The following is a 9,688-nucleotide window of genomic DNA, read 5'->3' as shown; positions in this document are numbered from 1 at the left end:
AGAGGAATCAAGGACTACGTTGGCACAGCCGGCAAGGTACTCCCTCACCATCTTCCGAAACTTTCCCCTCTTTGGGAGAGTACCCCGTGCCTCAGGACCTGTGCGGTGGGAGGGTCTGAGAAAACTGTCCCAGAACTTTGACAGTGTTCCCCTGCCTCTGCTGGATTGAATTTGTGTCTCTCTCGCCTGTACTCCTTGGTTGTCAAACGAACTGTGACCTCTGCCGCCAGCGTTTTCAGATGAGAATTTTTTAAATGATTCCGCAACAAGAGCCTTCTCGTACTGCACCATTTTATTAGGCCTCTCCTGCAAGGGAATAAGAGACAGAAAGTTCTCCTTGTAGCGTGGGTTTAGAAGTGTCACCAACCAGTAAGGACTGTCATCCAAAGTTTGGACAAAGCAAGGATCAGGGGAAAGGCAGCGTAACATAAACTCAGCCATGCGTGCCAGATTGCTAACAGGCAAGACTTCTGTGTCCTCATCAAAAGGATGACTGACCATGCTCTTCATGACTGGAAGCCATGGGATTTTATGAGCTGTCCCTGGCCAAGGGTATAGATTGAGAAAAGTAGGGGTCCTAGGACTGAACCTTGAGGGACTCCAACAGAGAGGTGGGGGGATGAGGAGGTAGTGTGGGAGTGGGAGACGCTAAATGTGCGGTTGGAAAGGTATGAGGAGATCCAGGATAGGGCAGGGTCTTTGACTCCAAAGGAAGAGACGATCTGCAGTAGGAGGCAGTGGTCAACTGTGTCGAAGGCAGAGGACAGGTCAAGAAGAAACAGTACAGTGAATTGTCTGTTAGCTTTTATCTGTAAGAAAGTCATTAGTAATTTTTGTAAGGGCAGTTTTGGTGGAATGGTGGTGGCGGAAACCAGATTGTTGGTTATTGAAGAGAGATAGATGAGAAGTGAGAGGAAAGTTCAGCGTGAACGTGTTGCTCAAGGAGTTTGGAGGCAAATGGGAGAAGTGATATGGGGCGGTAGCTGGACAAGGCGGTTGGGTTGAGAGATGGCTTTTTGAGAATGGGAGTGATTGTGGCATGTTTGAAGGCAGGGTGGAAGGTACCAGAAGTTAGTGATAGGTTGAAAAGATGGGTTAGGGATGGGATGAGTGTGGGGGTGAGGTTGGGGGGGATGGGATGGGGTCGAGTGCACAAGTGGTGAGATGTGATTTGGAAAGGAGACGAGTGAGGTCTCCTTCCATGATGTTGAAAAGGGAGGTTATGGGGGAAGGGCAATGGTCTGGGAAACAAAGGGGTTGTGGTGGTCGGATAGTAAAGATTTGCCGTGTTTGGTCAATCTTGTTTTTGAAGTGTGTGGCGAACTCCTCAGCAGAGATGACGGAGGTCGGAGGGGACAGTGGTGGGCGGAGGAGAGAGTTAAAAGTGTTGAATAACTGTTTGAGGTTGTAGGATAAGGAAGATATGAGGGTTGTGAAGTAGGCCTGCCTAACAGAGGCGAGGGCTGATTTGAATGCGAGTGTTGTTGTTTGAATGCAGTGAAGTCATCTTGCGATTGTTTTTTCTTCCAACGCCGTTCCGCAACCCTGGACGCTTGCCGAAGCGGTTTAGTGAGGGTGTTGTGCCAGGGTTGCCTATTGACTTGTCGCACTCTGCCATGCACAAGAGGGGCGACTGAGTCAATAGCTGATGCGAGAGTGGCATTGTAGAAAGCAGTGGTGCTGACAGTGTCGTGGAGTAAAGATATGGATGTCAGTGGTAGAACAGAGTCAGAGAGTGTGTGAGTGTCTAGATATGCAAGGTTTCTGAGGGGGTGTGCTAGTTGCTGGACATGTGTGACAGGTGAGGAGGACAGGGATGAGAAAGTGAGTAGACGGTGGTCAGATAGGGGTAGGGGGGAGGTTGTGAGGTTAGATAGGGAGCAGAGTTGGGTGAAGAAAATGAGGTCTAGTGTGTTCCGTCTGTGTGGGTGGCTGAGGAGGACCACTGAGTAAGTCCAAAGGATGAAGTAAGCGACAGGAATTTGGATGCTTTTGACTGGCGAGTGTCAGTGGGGATGTTGAAATCGCCCATGATGATTGTGCAATGTCAGCAGAGAGAAAGTAAAGAAGCCAGGTGGAGAATTGGTCAATAAAGGCAGTGACTGGGCCTGGAGGTCAGTATATGACAGCTACTTGGAAGGAGAGTAGATGAGGACAGAGTGGACTTCAAAAGAAGGGAGAGTAAGGGAGGGTAGAGGTGGGAAAGGGCTAAAGGTGCAGTTGGTAGAAAGGAGAAGACCCACTCCTTCGCCATGTCTATTACCAGGGCGAGGAGTGTGGGTGAAGTGGAGGCCACTGTAACACAGCGCAGCAGGGGAGGCAGTGTCGGAGGGTGTCAACCATGTCTCTGTGATGCCCAGGAAAAAGAGATAACGAGAGGTAAAGAGGTCGTGGACAAAATGGAGCTTGTTGCAGACATAGCGGGCGTTCCAGAGTGCTCCAAAGAGAGGGAGCAGGGTGGGTGGGCATCAGCGGCACGGGTTTTAAGTAGGAGAGGTTGCGGTAGTTTGCAGTTGGTTGGAAGCGATAGGAGGGGGTATTGGTGGGAGGTGTGAGCTGTTTGGGTCCAGGATTGGGAGATATGTCGCCAGCAGTGAGGAGAAGCAGAGAGAGGGAGAGCAGGTGGGAGAAGGAGAGTGTCTGGCTTGTTTTATGTTTTGTTAGGATAGATCTGAGCTTGAGGAGCAGGTCTGCAGATGAGGTCAGGTGGGGAGGTAAGAGGGAAGGAGAGATGATTATTTGGTTAGAGGGTGCTGGGGTTTGAGGACAGCGAAGGAGAGTAAGGTTTAGTGGTGCCAAGAAACTAAGGGCGTATGTAAGTATAATGAAGGTTTAAGTGTGAATGAGAAAGAGAAAGAAAAGAGGATCATATCTCATTAGACTACCATTCACTGGTGTACACCACCATAATTATATCGAGTATAGACTGGGAAGGGAAAAGAGGAAAAGATGTGAATGGAAAATAAAATATAACGTTTATTGAAAATTACTATTAAAATAGATACATTTGTGCAAAACGTGCATTAATAAATGCATACAGGGTCACCAGCTTCCAAATGGTGACCCACAAAACCCGGTCCGTAGTGAGGTGGATAAAATAGTATTAGAAATGCCTAACCCAGCCCCTAATTATTGGGTCATGGCTGTATATTATACACCTAAATTAGCCCAATGAGGCCCTTAGAAAAAGCCGGTATACCGGCGAAACGCGCGTCAGGGACCGAGTCCCGTGTTCTGATAGTATAGGTGGATAGGGAAATTGATTATACCAATGAATAACAGTGTAACATTCTGAGCAACTCTGATTAAAGCTTCTCTGGCTAACCTGTGATCCATATCCATCTTTTCCTCTTTTCCCTTCCCAATCTATATTTGATTGAGAAAGAGAAACTAAGCACAATTAGTAGATGGTCACTCGTACCTTCTGGTCACTTCTGGCCCATTTCTGGCTTATTTCTGATAAAAACCCTTAAGAGCTAGATGTGCAAAGCTGGTAGAGGCAGACCCCAAAAGACTTGCAGCAGTAATTGCAGCAAAAGGTGGTCCTACAAAGTATTGACTCAGGGGGGCTGAATACAAATGCACATCACAATATTCAGATTTATATTTTTAAAAGTAATTCTAAAACCATGTATCAATTCCTTTACACTTCACAAATACTTGCTACTTAGTGTTGGTAAATCACATAAAATCCCAATAAAATACTTTAAGTTCATGGGTGTAACATGAAAAAATGTGGGAAGGTTGACGGAAAGGTTCAGTGGAAAGGCGCTGTAAATGTTGTGGGGTGAAACATGAAAAAAAAAAGAAAAAAAGAACACACACAATTTGCCATTAATGCTTTGGTCTTGTTACGGCATTCACAGTGCAGTAGCAATGATATGTTAACTCCTTTCATGTCAGTACTAGTGATGAGCGAGTAGGTTTCATTAACTCTTTCTGTGAGCATGCTCGTGTGCTCGCCGAGTATTTTGGTGTGCTTAGCATTTCTTTTAATGTCGCTGCGCCTGCAAGTGTCACGGCTGTTAGACAGCTGTGATACATGCAGAGATTGCCTGTTTGACAGGCAATCTCTGCATTTGTCACAGCTGTGGGATAAATAATGTGATATTTTAACATTATTTCGTAACTCTTGGGGCCTTGAACATGTAACTGATCCATTCAGTGAGTGTGCAGGTGTCGAAATAAAGTCATCCGTTTCGGACAGCCCCTTTATTCCTCCATCCTGTTATATATTTTTTGTTATATACAAATTGCTAGTCATTTTAAAGGGAATCATAAAATGAAGATAATCCAGCTCAACGAACCGTGAATAGGCTCTTTTTCACACAAAGTGCGTAACAGAGTACAAGGTCAGCATTACAGCCAGAAGGAATGCGACGTCAACGCGTTTCAGGTGACAGATCACCCTTAGTCATGACTTATCTGCAGACATCGGGCTAATCTCCAGGTTAATAGCGTTAGGAAGGTGACTGGCTGCCATCCCCAGAATGAGCACAAGGGAGAAAATTAACTTTATTCCTCCTGTGAGTCGCCAGCTTTCAGTCATGCAGGTGTGCCTTTTGTCACCAATCTGTACACAGTAAGCAATGGTTGTAAGCACGCCCCAGCCCTTTGACTGACAGCTAGCTCTACAGTGCATCAGTGCAGAGCCACCTGTCAGTGGAAGTTCCAGGGCGTGCTTACTGCCACTGCTCACATTGTATGGAGTGGTGAATAAAGGCACGCCCTGCATGACTGAAAGCCGGCGGCTCACGGGAGGAATAAAGTTCATTTACTCCCATGTGCTGCACATTCAGTATAGTGGCCAAGCACTTCCTAATGGTATTACCCTGCAGATTAACCCTACATCAGCAGGTTAATAGCGTTATCCAATGTGACAGGTTCCCTTTAACTTAAAGGATCATGTTCACAACAGGAAAAGTCTTCAAACGCTTGTTTCTAATCTATTACTAGTTATTGGACTTCTTGGTTGATGGCGTGTGGTGTGGAGTATTTTTACCGAATACAAGTTTCCATTTTGATAAAAAACAACACATTTTTACCGATATGGAGGCGAATTCCCTCCTCTTCACCAGCCTCCATTATTGGTTTTATCAGATCGTATACTCACTTTATCAAAGTTTAGTGGGTACTGTGCTGCAAACTCCAGCTGACGGACCACCACTTCATTAGGAGCCACGTTTCTGTTCCTCATGTCCCGCAGAATATTGGTCAAGTAGACGTCATCTAACCTCTTTATGGCCGCATTAATCAATGTGCTGTATACATTGATATTTGGATGGAATCCACAAATCTGTAAAACAAGTTACCGATCAGATATGCAAAAAGATCCTTGTCACTTGTTTTCTATAAAAAGGCAAATCAGTTTAAAAATGACATTATTTTCTAGACTTTATCAAGTAGGAGTAAAAAAAAAAGACACTAAATAAACTATGTAAACTAGCAATGTCATTACCGCCATGTCTTCCAGGAGCTGTAAACCATCTTTTTCTTTACGGCATGCCCTAGCGAGATTGCAAAAGGTATGGATGTTTGGTGCAATGCCTCTCTGTGCCATCATAGGCAACAGCTCCTGTAAAGAAACCATTCAGACGATCAGTTTTTACACTGTACGTGTGGCATGAAGTGTGGAAGAATCGGCACTAAGTTTCAGAATGTGTCAGTGTTCTCCATGACAGCCAACCAGATGCCACGTTTCATTTTACCAGGACAATAAAAGAAGAGCTCTGATTGGTTGTTATGGGTATCACTGTCCGTTTCGACAAAAAGTATGTTTCTGCATGAGGCCCGACGCATTTTCAGAAAAAGGGAAATGCTAAAATCTGTATTAAACAGTATTCACACATAAAATATTGCTGCGTCCAACTGAATGTTGCATTTTGGCGGCAGCGCACAAAACGCCTTCATATAGGCTCAGGGCACAATTGCCTGCCGAAGTGCAAATTCACACAAGCACAATGCTTTGTGTTCAGGGGAAAAAAAGGCCATTTTTGATCCGTCCAGCGTCCATTTGTCATCCATAACTAAAAAAAAACCTAATAGAAGGCCAGACACACTTTCCTATGTAATCTATGCAGTGCGTCCGGTAAAACATACCTGCCACACGGATTGTGTCTGATTGTTGTGCATCTGTCTGTCTTTTTCCGATATCACAGATGAAAAGAGCCGATACAAGTCTATGGGTCTGTGCAAAAACATTCAGCACCCGGATGGCAAAGAATAGGAGAAGCTCTGTAATTCAAGGATTTATTTATCCATCCGTCAAACATTGATGGGAAAAACGGACACACAGACCGAACACTGATGACACACGGAACAAACACTGCTGACACCAGGGCCATTTTTTCCATGTACGTGGTTAAATATGGACATGTAAATGAGAAAATGTGTCATACTTTAGACTCTTTTGCTGGCTTGCCTTGCATCACTTTTTTTGCCCCCCAATTTTCAAACAATTTAGTGCATGCTGTGGTATTTAAAGCCATGCCCCTTCTGTCAAAGCCATGCCCATCTTTCAAAGCAATGCCCCTTCTTTCAAAGCAATGCCCCTTCTTTCAAAGCCATGCCCCTTATTCAAAGCCATGCCCCTTCTTTCAAAGCCATGCCCCTTCTTTCAAAGCAATGCCCCTTCTTTCAAAGCCATGTCCCTTCTTCAAAGCCATGCCCCTTCTTTCAAAGCAATGCCCCTTCTTTCAAAGCCATGCCCCTTCTTTCAAAGCCATGCCCCTTCTTCAAAGTCATGCCCCTTCTTTCAAAGCAATGCCCCTTCTTTCAAAGCCATGCCCCTTCCTCAAAGCCATGCCCCTTCTTTCAAAGCCATGCCCCTTCTTCAAAGCCATGCCCCTTCTTTCAAAGCCATGCCCCTTCTTTCAAAGCCATGCCCCTTCTTTCAAAGCCATGCCCATTCTTCAAAGCCATGCCCCTTCTTCAAAGTCATGCCCCTTCTTTCAAAGCAATGCCCCTTCTTTCAAAGCCATGCCCCTTCCTCAAAGCCATGCCGCTTCTTTCAAAGCAATGCCCCTTCTTTCAAAGCCATGCCCCTTCTTCAAAGCCATGCCCCTTCTTTCAAAGCAATGCCCCTTCTTTCAAAGCAATGCCCCTTCCTTCAGAGCCATGCCCCTTAATTCAAAGCCATGCCCCTTCTTTCAAAGCCATGCTTAGAAACAATTAGGCAGATATCTAAAAGTGTAGTTTCTATATGAATCGGTTGGAACTGTGGCGCCCCTGAGGGTTCAGTCGCCACATGGGTACTGCACCTCAGACCGAGGTGTGGTATCTCCTCTCCGAGGTAAGGATGGAGCACCACACGGGACCCAGCCTCAGAACTCAACACTACACCACTCCTGTCCTGTGGGGGGCTTATATGCACCAGGGTGCTGCCCCAGCCGGGATAAAGGAGATGGGGGGGGACCAAAGATAGGGGGAACCATGTAGTGGGTGAGGGTGGAGGACACACTTTTAGGTTACACTTACTGATACATCTATATATATATATATATATATATATAATCGTCTTATCCCGTCTGTCTGTCTGTCTGTCTTTCTGTCTGTCCTGGAAATCCCGCGTCGCTCATTGGTCTGGCAGCGGCCAATCAGCGCCGCGGGATTTCTGAAAAAAGATGGCGGCCGTTAGCGGCTCATCTGCGGGATGGAGATGCAGCCGGGAGATGACCGGCGCGAGGCGCTCATCTCCCGGCCGGTAGCAGCAGAAGGACCCCAACCGCCGGCGCCGCTGACCTCCATGCGGAAGGGAGGACCGGGGAGCGGCGCTGCAGGTCGGGATACTTCTGCTGCGAGCAGTCGCTCATGTCCCGGGTTCTCGGAGCGGAAGTAGCCGCACAGGCAGCGACGCTCCCCGGTCCTCACCAATACGATTCGATGATTGGTCTTCGGCCGCGACCAATCACTGATCTTGCCGCTAAAGTTAAACACTGCTGTGCTGATTGGTTGCCAACGCTGCCCGCAGTGTTTAAATTTCTCTGCAAGATCTGTGATTGGTCGCGGCCGCTATTTAAATGTGGCACCCAAATCGGTGATTGGTCGCGGGCAGCGTCCGCAAACAATCAGCACAGCAGTGTTTAAATTTCTCTGCAAGATCTGTGATTGGTCGCGGCCGCTATTTAAATGTGGCGCCCAAATTGGTGATTGGTCGCGGGCAGCGTCCGCGAACAATCAGCACAGCAGTGTTTAAATTTCTCTGCAAGATCTGTGTTTGGTCGCGGCCGCTATTTAAATGTGGCGCCCAAATCGGTGATTGGTCGCGGGCAGCGTCGGCGACCAATCAGCACAGCGGTGTTTAAATTTCTCTGCAAGATCTGTGTTTGGTCGCGGCCGCTATTTAAATGTGGCGCCCAAATCGGTGATTGGTCGCGGGCAGCGCTCGCGACCAATCAGAGATTTTTGACACAAATGTCCGGTCCTTAGTAACACCATGCGGCTACTGTCGGGAGATCAGCGGCTAGGGTGTGAAGGGAGGACCGGGGAGCGGCGCTGCAGGTCGGGATACTTCTGCTGCGAGCAGTCGCTCATGTTACGGCATCTCGCAACGGAAGTATCCGCACAGGTAGCGACGCTGATATCCATGCGGAAGGGAGGACTGGGGAGCGGCGCTGACATCCATGCGGCTAGGGTGTGAAGGGAGGAACGGGGAGCGCCGCTGCGGGTCGGGATACTTCCGCTCCGAGAAGCCGGCACATGAGCGACTGTTCGCAGCAGAAGTAACCGCACAGGCAGCCGCTCCCTGGTCCTCACCAATACGATACGCTGATTGGTCGCGGCAGGAGGGCGCGACCAGAAATTCGCTGTCCGCTCCTTAGTAACATGGCACGTGAGATTTAAAACCCGCTTCTATGATTGGTCGCGGACGCCGCCCGCAACCAATCACAGATTTTCGCGCCAATTTTAAACACGCTCTCCGGCCAATTACCGCAACATTTCAAATAGCTACGCCACCTTCGGGAGATAGCAGGGCTAACTCCGCCCATGTGGTCATGTGACTCACAAACTGCTCATAACGTACTGAGCAGGTTTTCTCACTCACACTGTGCGAGGGACTTCAGTCACACTGTGCGAGGGACTTCAGTCACACTGTGCGAGGGACTTCAGTCACACTGTGCGAGGGACTTCAGTCACACTGTGCGAGGGACTTCAGTCACACTGTGCGAGGGACTTCAGTCACACTGTGCGAGGGACTTCTGTCAGGTTTACTGAACACGTTCTGCCAGTGACAGCGCGCTAAAGAGATACTTCTTTACACTTCCTGTTTTATAATGGGTCGTAAGCGAAAATACGCCACGGAGGAAGACAGAAAAGCAGCAGAAGCAGCAAGACAACGACAACGTCGAGAGCAACAGACACCACAACATACTGCCGCCAGACAAGCCCAGGATGCGGAATCTCACAGACAATGTCGGAAACGGGAGACACCGCAACACACTGCCGCCAGACAAGCTAAGGATACGGAAGCTCACCAAAAATGCCGGGAACAGGAGACACCGCAACACACTGCCGCCAGACAAGCCCAGGACGCGGAATCTCACCAAAAACGCAGGGAACAGGAGACACCGCAACACACTGCCGCCAGACAAGCCCAGGATGCGGAAGCTCACCAAAAACACCGGGAACAGGAGACACCGCAACACAATGCCGCCAGACAAGCCCACGATGCCGAAGCTCACCAAAAACG

This window comes from Phyllobates terribilis, unplaced genomic scaffold (assembly GCF_046119375.1).
Source record: "Phyllobates terribilis strain yellow unplaced genomic scaffold, ASM4611937v1 Scaffold_256__1_contigs__length_2794641, whole genome shotgun sequence".
Classification (NCBI taxonomy): domain Eukaryota; kingdom Metazoa; phylum Chordata; class Amphibia; order Anura; family Dendrobatidae; genus Phyllobates; species Phyllobates terribilis.
Note: the sequence above shows the minus strand (reverse complement) of the source record.